We start from the raw sequence: 25,397 nt of genomic DNA on the forward strand, positions 1-25,397 counted from the left end.
GTAATAAGAGCGAAACTCCGTCTCTAAAAAAAAGAGTCAAGAGCCTGGGCCCTGGAGGTTGACTGCCTAATCTGAGTCCCAACTGTACAATCTTTTGTGAGTTATTTAACTTTTCAGTGATTATTTATCTCTTCCGTGAAAAACAGTATCAGCTTCCTTGGGTTAGATAAAATGAGGTAACACAAATCAGATGTTGGAATCATAGAAAACGCACAGTACATATAAGCTGACAATATTATTCTGCTGTTACATCTTCCTCATTGCTAAATTTCGAAGCCATTTTAAATATACCTAGTTGACTTACTAAACAATAATGCTTTTAAAACCTGGACCCATTCTTCCATAATGTTAACGTATTTTTGGAACTAGGAAAACAAAATAAAACAGTTTCGATTTTTGCTTGCATATGACTACATCTAGCTACTACTTCCTAAGAATTATTGCTCCTGGTGGAGAAAACATTCCCTTTGGCAAACAAAAATAAAGTTATTTTTGTTATGTACCACATTACTATTTGGCAAGACGGCACTTGGCAAAAACAGAATCTATCTGAAAGACTGAAAATGTATGAGATGATGCTGGTAATTCATCAGGATTTGTTTGAGATCCAAAAGCCAGCATGAGGTCAACTAATTGTCATGCAGGGGTACTAAAAGCTATTCAAGAGAGTTATAAATTTAATTCCAGAAGCCGACAGGGGAACACAATGTGGTAACTTGGAAGGGAACAGAAATGGATGGAATCGGAGAAGGACAGTTCAGATAAATTTTCTTAAGTGATTTGCTTATTACATTGCTTTTTGATACTGGCACATTGCCCCTCAGGCAGCATCATTTTTTAGGATGTCATTTCTTTGGGAATTTTTTTTTCCTTTATGATTTCTACAAAACCTTAATAGGTAACCAGGAATCTCTAAGTTCAGCTAATTGTCAATATACAAATTTTGTTATTTTCAGCTCACGTTATTTGCTTGAGAAATGCTAGACATTACTATTACAGCTAATATTCGTGGGTATGTCCAGTTCCAACTCATTAACTAAAACACAAAACATTAATTGAGCACCTGTGAAATGCCAGGAAAGGCTTTAGATTCAAAGGTTATGAGGTTATGGCAGTTAACAAAAAAAGTAAAAACGTCTTGTCTCATGGAGTCACTAGTGGGAGACAGCCAACAACAAACAGTAAAAAGCAAATTGTGTTGTGTGTTAGAGGTGATAATAGTGGGGAGAAAAACAAAGCAGGAAGGGAGCTAATGTTTTAGCAGGCTGAATAAAATGTAAATAGTGTGACTGGGGAAAAGATGACATCAGAGTAAAAATCTTGAAGAAGGTGAGAGAGGTCTGGGAGAAGGTCATTATAGGCAGAAGTAGCTACACGAACTTCCCTGAGACAGAGGTAATGCTTGATGTGGCTAAGAAAGGGCAGGAAGCAAGTTTAGCTGGAGTTCAGGGAGAAGGAGAAAATGGGGCCAGAGAGGTAACTAGCTGGGAAGAGAGATCATGAAGAACTTTATAAATAATTGTACTATGGCTTTGACCTTTAATTGGGATGATTTGTAGAATTTTGAAGACTGGTACAACAAGTCTGATCCATATTTTATAAAATACCTCTGGTCACTGTGTTGAAAACAGATTGGAGAAGGAGCAGTGACCAGTGAGTGGGTTATTGCAATGATCTACCTAGATGATAATGGTTTGGACCATGTTAGATTCTGGGTATGTTCTGAAGGTAGACCTGAAAAATTTGCTAAAGGAAGATAAAAATATGTAACAATCTTATATATGCATATCCACAAGAAATATGGATAAACAAATAAAATCCACATAGATAACAGTGAAAATTCAAGTCCCAGTGCCTAAAAGACATCATGGGGAAATCTTAAATACAAAATGTTAGATAAAATAATAGTATGCAGATTCAGCTTTATAGCAAACTAAGTCCTAAAAAAAGAGGGAAAATGTCAAACAGAGATGGTATATGTGAGGTTTCACAAACATTTGGAATGTTTATTATTTAAAATCTGGATTGCTAAGTACATGGATATTCATGGTAACATTCATATACCTTCTGAATGTCTTAATATTTTCTAATAAATAAAAAATAAAATGCATCACAAAAAGGAAAAAAAACAAACAAACCACAATTGGTACTAATGATTTAAGCCTTTTGTTTGTATATTTTTCACTGCTTCCTAGCTATGTTTCAAGGCAGCATTTAGTCTACGTTATATTAGCTTCCCCCAGGCCCCTACTTACTAATATTTTAGGACTAATATTTTACATAGGCATAAAGTAATCATTTTTCCATTTCCATGACCAATGTATTGAATTTAACTTTTTTTGAATATCTACTCAGTTACTCAAGATATTAAATAAGTATCTTCAAACACCAAATTCCTAATTACATAGTTTCTGGCCTGTTAATTGATTCTTCTGCATCAATCACTAATAGTACACTATTTCAATTATTGTAACTGCACATTATTTTTAAGTATACAATGTAATCCCCTCTCATTATTATTGTCCTTCAAAATTTTCCTTGGTACTCTGCTTTCTTTATTTTATCAAAGAAACTTAAAATCAGCTTATCTACTTTAAAAAAGAATGTTGTATTGGTATGATTGGTGGAATGGACTTAAAATAATAAATTTGGATGAAACTGACATCTTTATGTTAGCAACATATTATACCTTCATTTGCATGCTAATTGCTCTTTATTTTTGCCACAACATCTCACCCAAAACCAATCTCAGCAGAAAGTAGCAGCGAAACCACTGAGCCCTGTTGTTTACCTTGTTTTCTGGAGGATTTCCAGTGGCTAGAACATTTTCTAAGATATAGTAGATGTTCAAAAATATTTAATGAAAGAATTTTATTGTCGTGGTAATCTATGAGATACATGCTATTAACCACACCTTGTACATAAAGAAACTGAAGTTCAATGGCCTTGATCTTGCCAGCATGGGCAGATTACAGAATTCAACCCAGATACTCTGGCTAAAAAGTCAGCACTTTGTTCAGGAATGTCACTTCTGAGTAGCTCCAATATTCACTGCAAATGTTGCTGCTGTTTCATTACTTTTCTTCAGCTAGTAAGACATTAAAAGCCAAGTTCTGTAGCTTTATCAGTAATGCAGGACATTTTATATCCTGTATAACTGTCCAAAAATCTTTCATTTGTCTTCAGCTTACTGTTCTATCTCTATTTTCTTATTATCTTACTTTTTATATTTACTTAATTCAAGACTGACTTTGAATGAGGGATAAATAATTACATAAATAAAGAATGTATTTCCAAACTGCTTGTAGCAACAAATCCTTTAATTCTATCACCCAGGTATGACCTGTACTCACCTATCTGTTTATTCCTTTCTCCATCAACAAATCTTACACCTTAAAACAGCCCTATCTCACTTCCTTTTCTCCAGTCAATGTTTTCACAAAGCCTTTTATAGTAATGTAATAGGAGTAAATTTCAAAATTTCAAATTATTTCATGTCACTCTCTCATTGAAAATGCCTAAAGGGCTTTCTCCTTCCATTTGATAAGTTAAACTTTTAAAATTATCATTACAAAGCCCTGCTGACCTGTTCTGTTACTTCTTTCAGGTTTCATCTATTACTTCTCTCTCCTTTCTCTGATGCCCACCAGCCACTGCAAGTCTTTAATTTCTCCTGAACAAGATACTCTCTCTTGTTTCTAGGATTTTCTCTCTACCTCCTATGGCCTATCCATTCTTGACCCTCAGCTTAATCATCACCTCCTCAGTTTTACAGTAGCGTACTTCTCCTTTCATAATACTGTAACGTTAAATTGTGTTAATTAATCCTTAATATCTTGCTTCCCCATGAAATAAGTTTCATGAGAAAAGGGATCATGTCTTGTTTACCACTATATCCCCAAGACGTGACATTGGTTCTGACACAGAGTAAGAGCTTAATATATGTTTTGTTAAATGAACAAAGAATAATCTAACAACGTTCTTCATGCTCAATTACTAATGTTCTGCTTTTCTAATTATACCATTCCTTTTGCCTTCACCAGAATAATTTTTAGGTCTAAGTTACATTACTTTCTCTATGATAAATGTGTCAGAATTAAAAAAAAAAAAACACCGAGTTTCATAATCACTAATGGACATGAAGTGAATTTAATATTATATCAATTTAGTGTTATAATTAGGCAAAAATAGCAGCAGTAAAAACACAAGAAATATTAGGGACAAAAAGCACAGAATGGAGAAAGCTCATTGAAAATTATGAAAACCATTCAATAAAAATTTGAGATATGTTTACAGCAATTAAATGAACATTTAGGGGAAATAACAGGCTTGTGTATTTACTAACTGTTAACCTTCAAGTACACTTCACCCTGTAAAATAGTATAATCTGTTATCTATGTCAAACTCTTGTGCGGCTATTCTACTATGTTGACTGGTAATTGAATAGTAAAGAATCCTTCCTAGTGAAGTTAATGTCCACATTTGTTTCCGAAATCATTGCTAGTTACAGCTATTTGTAGCGATCTGGGTAAAAAAGAAAAAAATAATAGAATCTGGAGATGAAATATTATACTAAGAAAACAGACAGAGTACAGAAAAACAGTGTATGTTTAATATTTGAAAGAATCCCTTAGGTCTCTAGTTCCTCTGAATAAAGAGGCATGCTGCAGAATTGATGCACCCAATACCTGTCATGACAGCCTTGAAAATTTTTGATGAGACATCTTGAAAAGAAAAGAAGCTTGTGTCTGCTATTCTTTACATTTTATACCCTAAACAAATGTCTTAATGGAAAGAAAAGGAAAGAATATTGGAAGACAAGTTGATTGCTTAGGAAAAAGGGGAAAAAAAAGTCTAGTGAAGTAAATAAATTACAAACTCCATGACTTTGTAGCCTTCAGTCATGCAATTTCAGATCTTCCATTCCTATCATGTAATAATGTTTCAGGCAGATCCCATTTATTTAAAATCACATTGGAGCTCCATTTAAATCAAACCAAGGCCTACCCAATTTGAAGCTCCAGTCTTACCAGTTCAGGCTTGTTCTCTCTGAGCTGTTGCTGCTGTCTAGACTAACTGTAACTGGTCATCACTGTTCTCTATGGAGATGGTAATCACATGATACCTATCTTATAGCGACATGAAAATGTTTTGTGGGGAGTGGGAGGTGAGCCTCTGTATTGTATCACTGGTAAGCAAGAAACTCCATTCCATCCTTCCTTATTTCCTAGTGGTACACCCTATACACTCTAACTTCTGGAGGTGCCTCACTTTGTGGAGCAGATGGGGTACTAGAAAGACAGGTCAAACCTTTTTAAGCTATAAGTTGTGCTTCAGGAAACTCACGCACAAGCGTGTGGGCTGCTCTACGGCAGTCTCTACTCTCTGACTTATCTCCCTGACTTGCCATCTCCTTCTCTTTTTTTCCTCATGTTTAAATAATCTCAGGAAACTACATAAGCAGATGTCTAACTGGCAAATGAGATGTTAGTTCCTACTGCAAGCAGACATCCTATTTTCCATGAGTAATAAGTAAATTTTTTTGGACCTCACCTCACTTGGCTGGAGGTGGATGCAAAACCACTTTGCTCCTCTATCTGTCACCCTCTCCGATCATCTCTTTTTATAGAAGGGTAAGAAGATTAGCAAGTAAAATACTTGACTCTTTTTTGTCCTCAAATTTGGGTTATAATCACCAAACCTGGGGCAACATGAAGGCTTCTCTAAGCATAGTAAGTATTGGTTAGGAAAAACAAACCACAAAAAAGATAAGCTTCTTCTATTCTATTTATTGTTTCCAAGGTAAATATATTATTAGTTCCATTAACTTTTGGATTATGTATAAATCAATTTGGACATTTTTTTTCAAACACAAGTTGCATATTTCTCACTTACCCATGATTGTACCTTCAAGGCAAATGGGTATTATTGGCAGAAAGAATTAACCCACATATTAGTCTCCTACACTTCAATATAATCAACCAAGTAGAATAAGAGCTGTTAGCTAATAAGTAGTTGGATCTGGTCTTCGCAGAAATGTATTTCAATACAGACCTCTGAATGCAGTAAAAGAACCTTACATAGTTTTGTTTTTAAGAGTTTTCCCATATCAATTTTTCCAAAGGGAGAAATAAAGGATTTAGTTAGAATTTCCTGTCCCAGATACAATATACTGAAGTCTTAATATGTTCCATACTCTGTTCTTATTTCGGGATGTGCTGTACTACCTTGCTCAGTAAAGTAGTTCCATTTTAATAAAATAGCATAATATCTTATTATACTGTGACTTCTCATGTTTTTATGAAGCTGTATGTTTTCGTGAAATTCATATTAATAGATGTTAGAAAGTAGAATTATTTTTTAATTTTTATATTTTCTTTATGCATATAAAAATGCCATCACACTAGAGGTAAACTAAAGAACAGCCTTGGTGTTATAAAGCACTGCCTTCTAAAGTTGTAAAGTGTAATCATTACGGAAATCTACCTCTTTCACAGCATCATATTTGTTGTTTTAAACATCTCTACATTATAAACCTCGGATTTACTTTGCAAGTACATTTTGTTCCCTTTGTTCCTAAATAACGTAGCTAAACAGATGATAAATAATTTACTTCAGATTCACCAAAATTGACACAGATTGTCATACTAGTTACTTTAATATATCTATATTTATTATCAAACTAAGTTATCTTTGCATCAACAGGAATAAAGAGCACCTTGTCACAAGATAACTTGGATATATAATTCATTCTTCACTATGTAGTAAAAGTGTTTACATATATATAACTAAAGAAATTTTTGCACATATAACTATAGAGATATTTTGACATTTTTGGGAAAGAATGTAGTTTAGGTTTGTACTTGAATAAGATTAATAAATGGCTTAAATATAAATCTCTTTATTGATATTCTATTTTAAAGAAGATGAGAAAATATATTAACTCACTATATTATTTCCAGGAGATTTTAAAGGTCTAAAATAAGTAACTAAAAGGTTAAATCTAATTAAAATTAATGCACTTTATTTAATTCCATCATCTATGGAAATAGAGTCAGTTTGGTGCAATCAGTTTGTTGTCTGTATACTTCCCAGGGTGCTTTTGTGCACTAACGAATTACATTATTTCACAATGATTGCAAACTTCATTTAAAAATTAAAACATTTAAATGGTATTACAATTTTGCTTTTACTATCAGTGTTAGGAATCTAGAGTTTAGTCACTGAAGGTCAAATAAATAATTCTGACAAATCGTAGTCTATGTCATTGGAAAGATAAATATAATTTACAGTACAGAGGTATACGGGGTACAAAGAAGCTTCCAAAACAGGTGAGGTTACAAAATAAGCAGCTAACGCATAACTTTGTATTATATGAAAACTTATTCTTGTAAGTCTGCAGATAGAACTAAATGTACAGATGCAGCATATCTGGAAAGAAAAGTATTTGAGAACTCTAGATAGAAGTAACAAAAAAAACATTAAGACACCTCAGTATACTAGGAAGATGCTTATGCATTCCACTTCTTGAATAGCGAAACTGCCTCAACACTGTAGGTCATCAAGCATCAAATTAGAAATCTGAGTTCTAAGATTAAAAGTTGCAGATACAATATAAAGCATGGTAATCAATTTTCTACCACCAGATGGAACAGAAAGCTGTTTGCCATTTTCAGGATATGAAAAATGGCCACCAAAAGTGGAGAGAATGGGAAAATGATACATGGTTTTCTAGCATTACTGGCAGTGATCATAAACAATGAACATTTTGAAAGGCATCTACTTCAATGAGAAATGAAAAAGCACACAAAAGTTAAATTTAAAAGGTTGATTGTACATGGAAGTAGCTTAAATTCTCTGCCCTTTAATGTTGGTTTCTCCTTCAATAACTCCAATGTGGTTTTTTGAAGTGTTCATTTAATTTCCATTATCACCACACACACACACACACCAAAAAAAGCCCTAAAATCGTGTTAAGACTTTTCATCTACTTTTTAAACTGTCAGGTAAAAAAAAAAAATTCACCTATAAAACTGGAGTTGCATTCTTGGCTCTTTAACTCCATCATTAAATAAGTTATATCTCACTGACTTTAAACTGTTCTACTTCAGCATTAATAAAATTTTATAGCTACACTGTACTTTCCCCTCTCTCAGATCACAGCCAGCATGCTTAGTGAATACCATATGCTCCACTTCTGTTCAAGTTTCATGCCATTGTACATTTACATTTCAATGCTATATCTGTACCTTTAGTCTAGAACTTTGTAGTGAATTTTCTAGGAAAGTTATATTCCATAAATATTAATACTTAGACACATAGAAACTTAGGAAGCTCCTATTGCTGTTATTTACATTTTATCATTTGCCCTTTTGAAAATAATTATAATTAGGACGTTTTTGCTGTCTCTCCATGTTGTCATTTGATTTCTTCTCAAGTATGCAAACTAATCTTACCATAACTAAAATAATCTTTATTAGTAAAATAAACCAATTAGGGGAAATTTGTAATACATTCCAAATACATATAAAAGCAATGTTATATTTTATCCTGCCCTGCACTTAGTCTGAGTAATCGTCTATTAATCAGACTGTTGGTCTGATTTGTGATCACACGTATTCAAGTTTATATTCTCCAAACTCCTAACATGGTACCTTACATATGGATGCAAGTGATGATACTTCACAAATGACCGAACCATAACAATATGTTAACTCTTAATTAAATGCTATTTTCTTATTCAGAGTTTAAATTTTGACCAAACAAAAAAATTAAAAACACATGCTTCCAAATCCTGAGGCTTCTTCCAACAGTTTTAAGGTATCTTTTAATAATATGTTACTACATTTACTACCCTATTATTGTAGGTACTACCTACTGACCTCCTCCTGTAAGATATAAAAGAATTTTTTCACAGTGGAGTTCCCAGGGTTGCTTATATAATAATTATTTCTATTTTTAATTCCTCTTTTGCAATGTTCTGACTCTAGTGTCTACAAAGCAAATTTAGCAAATACATGAATCAGGTCAGACACAGGACAATAAGGAGTGTTCAAACTTGTGGTTAATTGGTTGTTGGATGCCTACTGAACCGCAAATTCAAAGAAAACAATTCAAAAGGAGAAAATAAGTTGACACTCTGGTGGCAGCCAAATAAAACCTATCTCCTGGTAGAATTTGTCTCATATTCAATCTCTGATTTACTAGGTACTTTTTAACTTACCATACTTAAAATTCTGTTTCACTAACTATAGACACAGTCTTGATTTTCTATGTTGGAACCTGGAGATGATATTAGCTACCCTCTTCATTTCCATATTTTCTCCTCACTTTTATTTCAAGATTTATTTGCTGTTCAGTTATTTTTACAGTGTTGGGCTTGTAAATATTTGTATTTTGTTTATTAGCTATCAGTCTATGACTTCAGATTTAAAGTAGAGAGCCTGTGAGCAGTGATCACTTTATTATGATGATTACAGTAGAGTTCACTGTAGACTCAAATGGAGTGCTACAATTATATGACCTCATCTGCAGTTCCCAGAGTTACTCCAGAAAGAATGTTCAAATAATTTTTCTCTACTTTCTGACTACCTATTGCTCTACATTACAGCACATTTTAATTTATTTTTATCATAGACTTTTAATTTCTTAGAGTTTATGATTTTGTTTTCCAGCTGGTAGCAAAAAACAGATGCATTCCAATTTATATGTTGTTTTTATATTCCAATCTCTTGCCGAGACTGAGTACCTGACTTTTCAAATTCGGACCCCTTTTTAGTGGTAACTTTTAGGAATCATTGGTTCTAGCTGTGGTGCAGACATGTGCCATGGGTTCCATCAGTCAGACACAAATGTAGGCGTTTACTTTGAAATTGAGGTAAGGAAGGAAACAGGTAGGGTAGGAGCATCCATTTTGTTGCAGTAGATGGCTAGAGAGGTACTATTGTTCTGGGGGTTTTCAGAGACCAAAGCTCCTTTATCTGGTTAGTTGCTTGGTGTGGTAGTGGGAACTGTTTATGCAATTTAACATAGAAACTGTCTTGTTTTCCCAATGACCCTGTGAGACTCCATATTCCTTTATATTTCTCTTTATACTTAAAACTAGGCAATGGATAGTCTTGTCTAAAGTTTAACTGATCAATACTGAGACTTTTTTTTTCCTCTTTCCGTTTCAGAAATTTTTCTTCATCATTAGTGTTTTTTAATTTGGCAAAGCTATGCATCTAGGAGTGGTTCTTTTTCACTTATTATGACTCACACTCAGGAGACCTAATAATTTACAGGCTTGAGTCTCTCCTCTTGTACTTTCTAACTACCATTTTCTCTATCCTCTTTTGGTGGAACTCTTACCAAATCAGATATCATCTCCTCTGGATTGATCTCCTGTACTTCTAGTCTTTTTGCTTATATATTCCAACTCTGCATTTTTATCTAAAATCCTCAACATTTCTATGACAGTATCTTCCAAAACAAGATACATATGTTTTTAATTTCAGCAATCACTCCTCTAATTTTAACAGGTCTTTCCTCTCTATTTCTCCACCATGACTCTTGTTCTGTTTTGAATCTTCCTGGGAATAATAATTATCATTATTTTAAGTTATTTTGGATTTGTGTATTTATTTGTTATGGTCCCTTTTCCTCCTTAATACTGAAGAGAAAATCAGGACCTCCAGAATCATAGTCAACAGAATTTAAGTTAAATATTTAACCCTGTACAGAAACAAAATTCATAACATTTTATTCCTTTGGACAATCATCACCACCCTTTAGAGCACTTCCATACAGTCTTCTAAATAATACTACTCTACTTTTCAAATACATGTTTGAATTTCTTGTTAATGTACTTTTGTTTACACTTACTCAAACTCGTTTCCAAAATATATATTTGACTCTTCTTTTAAATATTATAGTCTTGATTTTTTTAAAAAAATCTATATTTACTAATGAGTATAAATAACACCCAACCTTAGCTATAGACCTCAAACCATTTCAGTACAAATAGAAGTAGCTGCTCTCCTTTGGCTGGATAAACTTCTCTCATCTCATCCTGTATGCTGACATTCAGCAAATAGCAAGAGCCATATTTCAGCTTTGGAGTACAAGATATAAGGATATTGAATGAATTCCTTTGCCTGTGAATATGATTTGTTAAATGGTAGTTTTTACCTTATAGTAAGCAAGAAGAAATTAGACTACTCAGTCTGGGACCTCTCAAATACCAGATTATATAGAGAATTGGAACACAGCTCCAATTATCTGCTAAGGTGTACTTTATTTTCTTCAAACTATTCTAGGAAAACTTTTATTTTTCTTGATGGTAAGTGTCTGGCTAGACTTAATTACAGGGAAATAGTACTGTGAATAATGAAAGAGGTCTAAGTCATCGTTCAATATACATAACTTTAATTAATATTTGCCCTCTTTTTGTAGGCATCTTGTACCCCAAAACTTCCCTGGGGACAGGAATTTTGTCTTACTATATCACCTTCTAAAGAAAGTCTGGGCTGTGATTTCCAACAGAAAACATTGCTTTGTTTACTTTCCATCTCTCAGAATTTGATTCAACTCTCACCCTTTCTACTTCTTTTTCATTGATAAAAACTTCCAGTTTTTTAAAAAATTTCTTTTACATTGTATCAGTGGAGTCTCATGAGAGAGAGTAGATAAATGCATGAGGTTTATAAACTACTTGGAACCAGGGCATGGAGCCAAATAATACATCACCTCAATCTTTAGTGCATTCTTAATTTCATTTATTTAACTGATATTTATTGAAGATTTATGTTGTGAAAAACATTATGGAAGGTTTAAAGAGAAGCAAGATATGTTCTCTGCATTGAATGAAATTATAACCTCATAAAGAAAAAAATACATAATACCTGCTCTGGCAGAATATAGTAAAATCTATGCAAGTTCATAGAAGGAAGAAATCACACTGAATTGGGGAGATTAAAAATATTCATGAAGAGAGAATTTTTGATTTAACAAAACCTTCTAGGAAGGCAGAGGAAACAGAATTTAAAAGAAAAAGATGTAGAAGGCGGAAACCACAAAGTATATTTAGGTTCTTGTAACTTGGAGTACATGCTATGTTTAGGAGAGTCACGAGAGATAAGGATACAAAAATAAATTAGTACTAGAGCACAGACAGTCTTAAAGAAATAAAGCAGATATATTTAGATCTAATTCAATAATGAATGCTGAGCTGTTAAAGGCTTTCCAAGCATGGGACTGTCAGTCAAGGGCAAAATCCAGATTTCTCAAAATATGTTTAATAGAATACTGTTCCTGTTGACCTTTTAATGAGTTTGCTTAGAAAAACATTTTTCAGTTAGTCAAATAGATTTTGGGATACATCTAATAAAATGTCTTTCTGTACAGATTTTCAGTATACACTGCCTTATATTAAAAAAAAAAAATAAGTTTGCTGAGGCAGGAGAATTACTTGAACCCGGGTTGCAGGGAATCGAGACCACGTCACTGCACTCCAGCCTGGGTGACAGAGTGAGACTCCATCTCAAAAAAATAAAATAAAATAAAAGTAAGTTTAAGAAGTGTATTATTTTCCTTTCTTGTGATCACCCCCACTCACATCTCCAGCCTTGTAGTCGTTTTTTGTTTTTTTGTTGTTTGTTTTCATTGTTGCTCTTGTTTGTTTGTTGCCATGGGGGAGATGGAGAAATGGAGAAAGGACAACTGGGGATTACACATCATCATTGTTAATTCCCATGATCAAAGAAGCAGGCTTCTGTGGAACTGGCAGAATTATCTGCATAGTGACAACAATAGCAGTTGGTAAATGTGTTCCAGTAGAACCCATGGTGTTCCACTTCTGGGATGTTCTTCAGCCAGTGTGACCCCCTACAATTCATATCTTGAAGTCCTGTCTCTCAGTATATCAGAATAGACCATATTTGGAAACAGGCCCTCTGAGAGGTGATTAAATTGAGATTGTCGAGGTGGGCCCTCTTATAATCTGAGGGGTGTCCTCCTAAGAAGAGGAAATTTGGACACACAAAAGACATCAGGAATGTGGGTGCAACAGAAGAAACCCATGTGAGGACACAGCAAGACTGCAGCCATCTGCAAGTCAAGCAGAGAGAACTTGGGAGAAACCAAACATTGATCTAGAACTCCTAGCCTCCAGAACTGTAAAAAATCAATTTCTGTTGTTTAAGCCTCCCAGTCTGTGGATTTTTCTATGGCAGCACTAGCAAACTAATACTATGGCCATGAAGATCCATGGAATTTAGAGCAGAATAGTGAAGGTGGGAGAGATTTAGAAGAGCAAGTACTAATCATTATATAGTGTCCTGATGAAGTAAAATTCATATCCTACAGCGGAAAGAAAGGGAAGGTTATGGGACAGAAATAATAAAAAGGCCTTTCCATGTTGTTTGCAAGTCCATGCAGCAGAAAGTTCCACACTTCCTCCTGGGATAGAGTTAGCTGAACAGCAGCCTACGCAGGGGCTATGCAGGGGCATGAAGTAGGATTAAAAAATTGGTTGAGTTAGCCAGGTAAGAATCACAACCACACAAGCATCCCCCACCACAAACACACACACACACACACACACACACACACACACGCGCGCACACATGCGCAGATGAGAGTTTGACATAGAAAGTGTCTATATATCTTTCTCATACATCCATTGATGAGGTAATGGATATGCCCCAAAAGTTACCTGAGGGAGCCTAAGGAGACACCAGAATGATGCAACTAGACAGCCAATCAGAGATGACTGAGAAGCTGTTGGATCCCAGGAGCCCATTCAATTAAAAAGCTCTGTGAAGTAATAAGTAGGACGGATGTGTGTCCTCAGAACAAGGAGTAGGCATTGGACTCATGGCTCACCAGGAAGCTTGCCCGAAGATGATATTAGCTGTTGTCAGGAGCGAGATAATGAGTACTTATACTGTCTACCTGAGAAGTTTATGAGACCAGAATGAGTCAAGGACCCTTACATACCCATTGATAAAGGGCATTTCCTCAGCTTGCTGTAGTCAGAAAGTCACCAGGTTACTAGTGATTTGGGACTGTAGGAGTGGAAAGGAGATATGGGGTTTGGAAAAGAAGTCTGTTAATACTTTCAAATCTGACCGAAACCACTCAAAAGCACATATTAATCTATTAATGAAAATAGATGCTTAGATTTAAGAAAGTTATATCAAATAAAGTTCGAGTTTTATATGCCAACTAACAATTCGCAAATTTATAGCAATCAAACACATTAAGGCTTTAAAGTGTGTCTGCGTGTGTGTGTGTGTGTGTGTCACTCTAAACGGAAATCAAAATGCCTTTCATCTTCACTGGTACTCTATTTTATCCACCTAAGGAGCTGGGTGACTGAACTAGATTTGCTAGGTTACAAAATATAGTCCTCTGTCACAGTTTTTGAGTGTGGAACTTCCAAGGGAACTAAAAATAGTTCATCTGAGCATGCTCCCCTACCTTTTTTTTTTTTTTTTTTTTTTTTCGCTTTCTTGCAGTCAGTGTGGTAATTATAATCCCTATTACTTTTAAGAAACTTTCTCTGCCTCCCACATGGCAGCTGATTCCCTGGGGCTTCTGCAAGGAGCTCAGGATTAAAGGGAAAAAAAGTCTTTCTGTCTCTACCTCCTTCCTTGCGATCTTTCTTGGTCCTTTTTTTGTTCTGGTGATGGTAAATGACAATGGATTTTTATTTTCCCTTATCATACTGTTTCAAATTGGAGACTCTGGATGCTAAAGCACAACAGACAAGGAAGATCTCATGGCTAATTTGCATCTGAAGTCATTAGCCTAATGGTCAGAGAAACATTGAAGGCTTCTGTCTGGTGTAGTTCAGATTCTTAGAGATCTGCTTGGAATTTGGGTTCAAAGCAATAAGGCAGAACAAACCATTGCTTTACCTGACATTTGCTGGCCTTTCTTTTATCCAAATACATATTTTCTTAAAGGTTTTGCTGAGAAGTCCTCCAGACAAAAATACTGTCTCAAAATATTTAAAACCCCCTCAAGTTAAGCTGACTAATATGTTTTAAAACAAATTTTATTATTATACTTTAAGTTCTGGGGTACATGTGCAGAACGTGCAGGTTTGTTACATAGGTATACACATGCCATGGTGGTTTTCTGCACCCCATCATTCCTCAGTCTTTCTTTGTTAAAGACTTTAAATTTTAAAGAGTTTCAGGCAGTTATTTTGTAGGATGCTCTCAATATGGATGTGTCTGATGTTTTCACATGATTAGAAAATGCTGGCAGGAATATCAAAGTAACTTTTTAGTGCATCATATGAAAGGTAACATGAAAATATCTTTATTGATTATGGCTACCTTGATCCCTTGATTAAGATGATGTCTACCAGGTTTCTCCACAATAGATTACAAATGTTCCCTTCATAGTTATTAACTATCTTAGGGAGACATGTCAAAAGCACACAATTATACTGGTTCTCCTCAAACTTTCACTCCTGATATTAGTACCCACTGAGGAATCACAATTATTGTGTAGTGTTTGTCTAATGGTGACTTAATGTTTTTCTCTTTCCTTCTACACTTATTAATTAGAATTCTTCAGTAAGACAGAGCCATGCCTTATCCTCTATTTATTTATTTATATTAGTATGAACTACTGGATATTTTATTTTATGGGTTAAAATCTAATATTATTATTTATATTCTTGCCCAAATTATTCCATCTTAGCCCATTAGGACCTCCTTCATGTTAGTTCTTTTGACAGCCCCTAGACAAATTCCTTACTTTCTGCCACCATAACATTTTTCAGGCTTATTTTGTATTTTTCCCTGCCCCACTCCTGGAATCAACCAATACTCCAAAAAACCCTGAATCTATCTTTTTGTTTGTTTGGAGGGAGTCTTGCTCTGTCACCCAAGCTGAAATGCAACGGCGATCTTGGCTCACTGCAACGTCAGCCTCCCGGGTTCAAGTGATTCTCCAACCTCATATTCCCAAGTAACTGAGACTACAGGTGCCTGCCACCACACCTGGCTAATTTTTGTATTTTTAGTAGAGACAGGGCTTCACCGTGTTAGCCGGGATGGTCTCCATCTTTTGATCTGGCGATCAGCCCACGTCGGCCTCCCAAAGTGCTGGGATTACAAGTGTGAGCCACCATGCCCTGCTGGAGCCCTGGATCTTTATATTGAAGGATGATGTTTACCAATCAAGATCTGAGCCTTAAGTGTTGCTAGGATTTGAATATGTTCCCTAAACTTCATGTGATGGAATCTTAATGCCCAATGCAACAGTGTTGCAGGGTGGGGCCTAATAAGGCCTTATTAGTTCACAGGGCTCTGCTTCATAGACTGGATTAACATCCTACGGATGGAGAATGGGTTTGTTATACACATGAGTTTGTCCTTATTAGCTTTCTTTTACACGTACTCTCTTGGCCTTCTGCCTTCTGCCATGGAATGACACAGCAAGAAGGTCCTCACAAGATGCAGCCCTTGAATTTTGGACTTCCCAAGAAAATAAATCTGTCTTCATAAATTACCCAGTCTCAGGTATTCTGCTATAGCAACACAATTTACTAAGACATGCTTGCTCATTGCTACTGAGATGTCATTGCCTCTATTCTGTCTCAGAGAAACAGCCAGGTATTGTAAGTATATATATATACTAGTGGACATACACAGATGCACATTTGTATTTCTGTATCTATCATTTTTGTATATATACATTAAAAATCATGAGTTTATACTGATTCCAATCTCATCCACAAGAACTGTCACAAATTGGAGGAGATTAAGGAGAAATAATAACTAAAGGCAATGCAGGATCTTAAGAGTTCTGGAACAGAAAATAGACATTAATGAAAAAAGAATAAAATTCAAATAAGGTCTATAATTTAGTCAATAATATTGTATCAACGTTAACGCCTTCTTTTAATAATTTATGCAAAGTAAGTGTTAAGGGGAGTTTATATTTGGGAAGGGTATGTGTGAACTCTGCTGGTTTTCCAACTTTTGTGTAAGTTTAAAATTGGTTCAAATTAAAAGGCTTTTAAAATGTCATTAAAATACGTTTAACCTAATATTTCCAGACTTCCTTGAATATGTAATTTTATTTTCCAGGAAAAGTACTAACACCCATCCAAAAACATTAATTTTGCCTTGGAACACAATTCTGGCATCCATATGGAATTACAGAATCACTTTTTACATGGCATACACACAAATTAATTACATTGCATTTTGGCTTAATGTGTTTCCACTGTGGCTGCAGATTTTGCAAAACTATTAAGCAATCTCTGGTGAAATAATTATTTGAAAAATCATAAAATTTTCTAAAGATTAAATGCTTATGATAGAAAACTGAACAAAATTTTATACTTAGTAATTGAATACAGGCATAATGAAACCTTGAAAGCTAAGCAAACAAATGTAAATGAGGTATTCTGTTTTTCTTTTCTATTTTTAAAGACACCAATTACGTTGAACACAACAGAAAAAACTTAACAGCTAATGTTTATAAGAATTTTCATTTCACAGAGAGCAATGCAGCAATATCTAGATCTGCTGTTTGATCTTGTTTGTGAAAATAATATACTCTCCCAGTAAGTTAATGAAGAACTTCTTATGAAATAACCACCTATGAGGAACACATTTACAATACTGCAACTTTTTAAAATTAGTTTTACAGCAATATAAAAGCAAATTTGCTTCCCCTTTTAAGATATTAAAAAAATATAGCATTGGAATTCTTAAATATTTTCATCCATTCAAAGTACTACAAATATACGTTCATATCATACACTAACTGATTAGTATTTGAAGCCTTGTCTTTCTTTGATCTCATAAATCAAAATAAAGATATTTCAAAATATCCTTGTAATAATGTGTTATCAGTATTTGAATCTAATAGCAACAATTATTTGCTTATACTTATAGAAGTTAACAATTATTTTTTCTGATACCTATCTTTTTAATTTTGATGTCTCTGCTTCATTTTCAAATAAATCTATCTTATTTAAGGCCTCCTAAATAATTCTTTCTTCAATTCTTTATATAGTTCATTTCCTCCACATAAACTTTCAAATTATCACTAAAAAATATACCTTTTAAGCAGACAAAAGAATTTTATACTTTCTGTAACTCATGATGGCTTTCTTCTATAAAACTCTTCTATGGCTGAATAATACATCCCTCGAAAATAAAAAGGTCCAACATGATAGGTACTTGAGTCACTTTTTTTTTTCAAAATACATTTAATCCTAATTTTCATAGTATTTAAGACAGTGAATCAAAAGATTGATCATGGTCGCTGTTATTGCATTCTGATACCTATTTGTTCATTATTGTCAGTGTTCCAAAAAACATCTAAATAAAATTATGAACATTTATTCTCTCATAGTCATGAAATTGCAATGTTTTGGTATAGACCTAGGAATATTCTGATATATAAAATACAAGCATGCAAGGTGTGGGACTTTTTTTTTCTACTCCATCACAAATACAACACGTGGTTCTGGGTATCCTGTTTTGTCTTCTCCTGTCTCTCTCAAACTGCCAATTCTGACACTGAATTAAAAGATTGACTTTTGCTTGTATAGATTCTAATTGATATACATTAACAAAGCCAATAAGACAACTAAAGACCAATTACTATGGTTGGGCGTGGCTACATAATTTTCAAAGTAATCCTGTGAGTTGACTTCATTCAGTTTCAAGGCTTTAAATGATGTTTATATGCTGATGACAGCCAAATTTGTATGTTTATCAACATTCTTGTAATGGCCTAGGAGACTCTATGTGACCTGGCCCATTGTTTCCTTTCAGATCTCAGCTTTTATTAACTTTCTCTTCCTTCATTTCTCTATTTATGCACGTCTTCTTAATGTTCCTCAAGTCATCAGATGTGCTTGCACCTCAGAGTCACTGCTTTTTGTTTTGACTGGAACACTCATATCTCATATTTGTGCATAGTCATGACTTTAATTTGCTCAGGTCATTGATCAAATATCAACTCCTTCATGGGGTCATACAATGACTGTCATTAAAGTTGAACCCACTGCTACATCCTTGTGCTCTTCATTGCCCTTCACTACTTTTTTTTTCTCCATAGTGCTATTGCCTTCAGAAATATTTGTATATTACTTGTTTATTCTTGTTTATTATATCTCTCCAATTAGAATAAAAACTCCCTGAGAGCAAAGATTTTTCTGTTGGTTTCTTAATTATATCCAGAACACCTGAAATCATTCTGTCACACAGAAAATAATTACTAAATAAGTGAATAAATAAATGGATTAGATAAAAATTATTATCTCAACTTTCCACATAATATGATTGAAAATTAAATGGAGCATGTAATTGGCTCAATGTTAATTGGGTTTGGCAGTTAATGAGTCAATCATTTCTGTCTGCCAAAACCAGTGTTCTTTCCTCTATGACACATTTCCTCTCTGAGTTTACAGCATGCCTACTACAAAACAGAGATAATTTTGTTTGTGATTAGGATTTGTGATTCCCAAAGTGTATAATGTTGGTGGCTGCCTTAATTATATAATTTTCTGTATCATACATTTTATAATAATAACATGACTGGTTTTGTTTTTTGACAGGAAATATTAAAATTCAGGTAAAGAACTATAAAAAATAATACTATAGTAACTATACCACAGGTATATATAATATTTGTTTTAGTAGTGCCAAGTTTGCATTACCAGAGTTGAGCTCTCACTTTAATGACTGTCAATGACCTTCAGGGTACTTCAGATATAAAACTTAGGCTATTTACCCTTTCATTCCTATGATATGTAACTTCAGATATAAAACTTAGGCTATTTACCCTTTCATTCCTATGATTTTTAACAAGTAAACATCCAATTCTAAATTAATGTGTGTATGTGTTTGTATGGAAATATATGTGTACATGTATATATTTATTTTAATCTAAAACTACATAGCTAAATAAAATATATATTTTTAAATTTAAAGCTATTTACATAGCTAACAGATATAACTAGAAGCAAGCCCACATTTGAGTATCTGAAATATACTTGTATCCTTAATACAAAATTGGAAAGCATAGTTTTCTCTGTTACGTATAATTTTTAATGATGATTACAAATCTGTGACAAAATGACAGAAACTGTAGACTACTCTAAAATGTTTTATAAACCACTCTTCTCTTGTCTTTCTCTATTAAAAAGCTAGAAATCTAAAATACTTAGTGTTTTGGGATGCCTGTGATATGTCTGGAAACATGTGACATGGATCAGGCCAATTACATGTTAAAAGGCAATGAGTGGGACTCACGGAAAGCCACAAATAGCCTCAGCTGGCAATAATCTGCCCCTTTGACATGATCCCATTTTCGTGCCCAGAAGAAGAGCCTGAAGCAGAGAATGCATTTTATGATTACAGTAAGAGAATCTTGAAGGGTAAAGACTATAGGGTAAAGATGTTGGAATAAGAAAATACAACAAAGGGCTCTGATGACATCATTGAGTCAGATAGCCTGCTCTGGATGCTGATCCCCATAGTTTTTAAGGTGTAAAAGAAATACCACCCCTACTTTCAGTGAGATATTATGTTATATGGGGCAGAACACATTTTTAACTAATGCAGTATTCTTTATTACACAGAAATAAAATTAGTGTAAATCACCCCTTGCCTCACCCATTACCTCCTAAGGAATAAATATTTTCCCTTATCCTGCAGAAACATTCCAGTCTCTGGATCCCATCCTGTACTCCCTTGTTGTGTTTTCAATCTCTTGCTCTTTAGTGGTATTTATTCAAAATTTAAACATTAAAAGCAAATAAAAATAAATACTTGCATATACAGAAAAAGCTTTCCTTAACATTTCTGTGCAGTAGGGCTTTCATTATTTTTCTTTCTTGGATTAATGAACAAACCTAATGAAGTAGCAATCTCCAACCACACTTTATTTCTTATCATCTCTTTATTTCTTCATACTTTCTCATAATAAGAAATCCCCATTGTCAAAATTGTTTTTTCAGAAGTCCTCAGAGACCAGCCAAAATGCTTGCTCAGTCTCAGTCTAGAACCATTGATATTGTTGACAATCCAGTTCCTTTTAGAAATCCTATCTTAGTTTTATTTTATTATGCTATACCTATATTTGCTTTCCTTTTCTTCACTCTAGTTCCTAGAATTAATAAATTCGTAGAAAACAGTCTCAAGTTGTCATTTCTCTCAAATCCCCACTACTTCCTCCTTCACCTCCTTGAGCCTGACTGGCACGATCCTCCCTCCTCAGGAACCAAGCATGCAGCAGTTCCCACCACATCATGTCTTCATTGGAAAGCAAATAAATCCCATATCAAACCACTTTTCCTTCTGGCAAACTATGCACTTCATTATTTTCTACTGTCCAGTGTCAGTAGTGTCAGTAGGTGAGGGGATTTTCTTTTTTTCTCCCCTCTCTCTTTTCTATGCTTATATCTAATCAGTGGCAAAGTTCTGTAACTAAGCAGTATTTTTCTTATCAATTCTCTCTTTTTCTTATTCCTTGATTATTACTGAGCTGAAAAAGATTACCTCATGGATAGGACTAATTATTCTCATGAAAACAAATTGAAAGAGAAAAACAATGAATAGCTAAATTTTTAAAATTCTGATAGGGATGAGATGTTATCAGGATGGGCCAGTTGAATGCTTATGAACTGGACTGATAATCCAGCATTTCCTTGTGGAAATCATTACGGCCCATGTTCAAAGGTGATTTTTGTCTAAAGAATAATTTATGTTCATTAAGAATAAACTTATTTTTGACAAGATTGCCAAATAAATGAAAATGCTAATTTAATTAACAACAAGACAAACCACTGCCAAGAGCACTGAAAACTCAAAGGTAAATAAAGGTCTGAAAAATGAGGAAGAAAAATTGTGAAGCATTAAAATACAGAATAAACTTAAAAAATATAAAGAACACAGTTATTTGAAGTCATCTACGTTATTTTATGACTGACAGATCAGGTAGAACTGGAATGAACACAATAAACAGAAAAAGAAAATGTAAGATCATAAGAGTTTTAATCAGCCTTGGGAATTGTATTAGTCAGAGCACTGGCTAAGTTGCTGGACCACTTCAAACCCACTAGGATAGTTATGATCAAAAAAGCGAGTAATTACAAATACTGATGATGATGTAAAAGAAAGCACCCTGACACAGTGACGATGAGAATCAAAGGGTCGTAACCTGTTGGAAAAATATTCTGACCATTCCTAAAAAAGCTAAACAGAGTGACCATATACTCAGCAATTCTACTCATAGATATAGACTCAAGAAAATAAAAGCGTATGTCACACAGAAACTTTCTCACAAATGTTAACAGCAGCATTGTGAAAATGTCAGAAGCAACCCAAATACCCACCAACTCATGAGTGGAAAAATAAAACGTGATCTATTCATGCAATGAAATATTATTCAGTTATAAAAAGGAGTAAAGTGCTAGTGCATATTGCAGTATGAATGAACCTTGGAAAACATGACAGACAATGCTCAATATTTGGGTGACCGGTACACTGGAAGCCCATACTCTACCAATATGCAATGTACCCAAGTAACCGACATGCACATATATCCCTGAATCTAAAGCAAAACCAAATTATTTAACATTCTTTACGTTTATTTACTGTATTCCAAAATACGCTAAAATTATTTCAGCTGAGGATGATAGCTCATGTCTGTAATCCCAGCACTTTGGGAGGCCAAGGCAGACAGATCACTTGAGCCCAGGAGTTCAAGACCAGCCTGGACAACATGGCTAAACCCCATCACTACAAAAAATAAAAAAAATTAGCCACGTGTGATAGCACATGACTGTAATCCCAGCTACTGGGAGGCTGCAGTAAATCTATAAAAACGGAAGTAGATTGTGGTTGCCCAGGGCTGAAAGAATTGACAGGGGAAACATAGGGTGACTCTAATGGGGAGATAATTTCTTTATGGGGTTCTGGAATCATTTAGCGGTGATAGTTGGATAAGTCTATGAATATACTTTTAACATAATGAATTGTAAATCGTATATTATGCGAGCTTTATTTCAATAAATCTGCTATAAAAAGTTATTATGGAGTTCTCTTTCCCATCTTGCAAGATGGCAGGTGAAAAATTTGAGAAGCTGGATACTAAAGAGAAGAAACCTGAAGCCAGGAAGGCTGATGCTGGTGGCAAGGAGAAAAGGAGTAAAAAGTCCAAGAAGGGGAAGCCCCATTGCAGCCGCAATCCTGTCCTTGTCGGAGGAATTGGCAGGTATTCCCTATCTGCCATGTATGCCAGAAAGGCCATGTACAAGAGGAAGTACTCAGTCGCTAAATCCAAGGTTGAAAAGAAAAAGGAGAAGGTTCTTGCAATTGTTACAAAACCAGTTAGTGGTGACAAGAACGGCGGTACCCAGGTGGTTAAACTTCGCAAAATGCCTGGGTATTATCCTACTGAAGATGTGCCTTGAAAGCTGTTGAGCCCAGCAAAAAACAAAACAAAACAAAAAAAAACCTTCAGTCAGCACGTGAGAAAACTGCGAGCCAGCATCACCCCCGGACCACTCTGATCATCCTCAGTGGAGCCACAGGGGCAAGAGGGTGGTTTTCCTGAAGCAGCTGGCTGGTGGCTTGTTACTTGTGACTGGACCTCTGGTCCTCAATCAAGTTCCTCTATGAAGAACACCCCAGAAATTTGTCATTGCCGCCTCAACCAAAGTTGATATCAGCAATGTAAAAATCCCAAAACATCTTACTGATGCTTACTTCAAGAAGCAGCAGCTGTGGAAGCCTCGACTCCAGGAAGGTGAGATCTTCCGCATAGAAATACGAGATCACAGAGCAGCACAAGACTGATTAGAAAGCTGTGGGCTCACAAATTTTACCAAAAATGAAAGCTATTCCCCAGCTCCAGGGCTACCTGTGATCTGTGTTTGCCCTGACGAATGGAATGTATCCTCACAAATTGGTGTTCTAAATGTCTTAAGAACCTAATTAAATAACTGATTACCTTTTTAAAAAAAGTTATTATGGTGGATGATAGCATTTACTATGAAACAGTTGTAAAAAAATTTTGCAAGTCACTCTTAAAGGGAATCCTTTATTATATAACAATGTCTTCAACAACATTGCTTTCTTTTTTAATAAGGCAAAATTTATTGGAATTTATCAGGAAAGTTTATTTTAAGGATCACTAAAATTCTTTTCTAACTTATATGAACTATAATTCTTTTTCACCAGGCAGTACTGTCAATAAATAATATTTACTAGAAGCTACACAATATAATTTAACTTCAGTCCATGAGTAATGAGCTGTGTTAGAGTTTATGGAAATTATTTTATCATTCATGTATACAACAATGAATGAAGTTGGACTAGATAGTCACCATTATAGTTGTATGAATCTGTACAAAGATGTTATGAAAAAATAATGAAGACACTTGATGACTTCTATGTATCTTCATTTAATTGGTGTTAAAATAATTTTTCATACTTTATTTGATTGCATCAAAATGACAAGTACTTTCTGCAAAGAAAATCAATTTCATTTCTAATCCTGTTACATCCTTCCTATTGCACAGATTAAAGGCTTGTAAATGTACAGAATAAAAATATTCCTATTCACAGCTTTGAGAAAATTGCTCCTAAGCAACTCTTTTTTTTTTTAGACAGAGTTTTGGTCATTTACCAGGCTGGAGTGCAGTGGCGTGATCTCAGCTCACTGCAACCCCTGCCTCCCGGGTTCAAGCGAATCTCCTGCCTCAGCCTCCCAAGTAGCTGGGATTACAGGCATGCACCACTACGCCCGGTTAATTTTTGTATTTTTAGTAGAGACGGGGTTTCTCCATGTTGGTCAGGCTGGTCTCGAACTCCCAAACTCAGGTGATCCGCCCGTCTTGGCCTCCCAAAGTGCTGGGATTATAGGCGTGAGCCACCCCGCCCGGCCGCTAAGAAACTCTTACCATCCCAATTAGGCAATTAGAAGTAAGACAGTAAAATTTAATCTAGAATACCATTAAGGATTTACTACTTCTAAATTAACAACTTATCCATCTATAATTAAATCCCAAGAAAGAATTTTCCTTTTTCTGGATTTATTTGATTTGACACTTCACTTAATTATCAATTAACTTACTAAATCTGAGTAATCATAACCACTAGCATGAGTGAAGTTTACTTAGAAAATCAACACTGTGTTTGAAATACAAGATTAGAAATATGACAAGGTATGAAATGAAGTGCATTTGTCTCTTTAAATAAGAGCAATGAGTATGTTCACTGCTTACATTTTCTTTGATCATCCAAATAAAAAACAACTTCTATATTTCATAAAATTCTCAAAATAAACAAACAAGAACAAAAAAGGTTCTGATGGTACAACTTTCTCCTACCTTGAAGTGCATATAAAAAGTGATTTATACTGCAATT

The 25,397-nt window shown here is 34.6% G+C and overlaps 1 protein-coding gene across 3 annotated transcripts in view; it reads right to left on the bottom strand.

The window, feature by feature from the left end:
* Window positions 1-25,397, bottom strand: part of KCNT2 (potassium sodium-activated channel subfamily T member 2) — a 390,893-nt gene that overhangs the window by 115,558 nt on the left and 249,938 nt on the right. The window lies entirely within an intron of this gene.

This window comes from Aotus nancymaae, unplaced genomic scaffold (genome assembly GCF_030222135.1).
Source record: "Aotus nancymaae isolate 86718 unplaced genomic scaffold, 86718_ANA_hifiasm-v0.15.2.pri h1tg000108l, whole genome shotgun sequence".
Classification (NCBI taxonomy): domain Eukaryota; kingdom Metazoa; phylum Chordata; class Mammalia; order Primates; family Aotidae; genus Aotus; species Aotus nancymaae.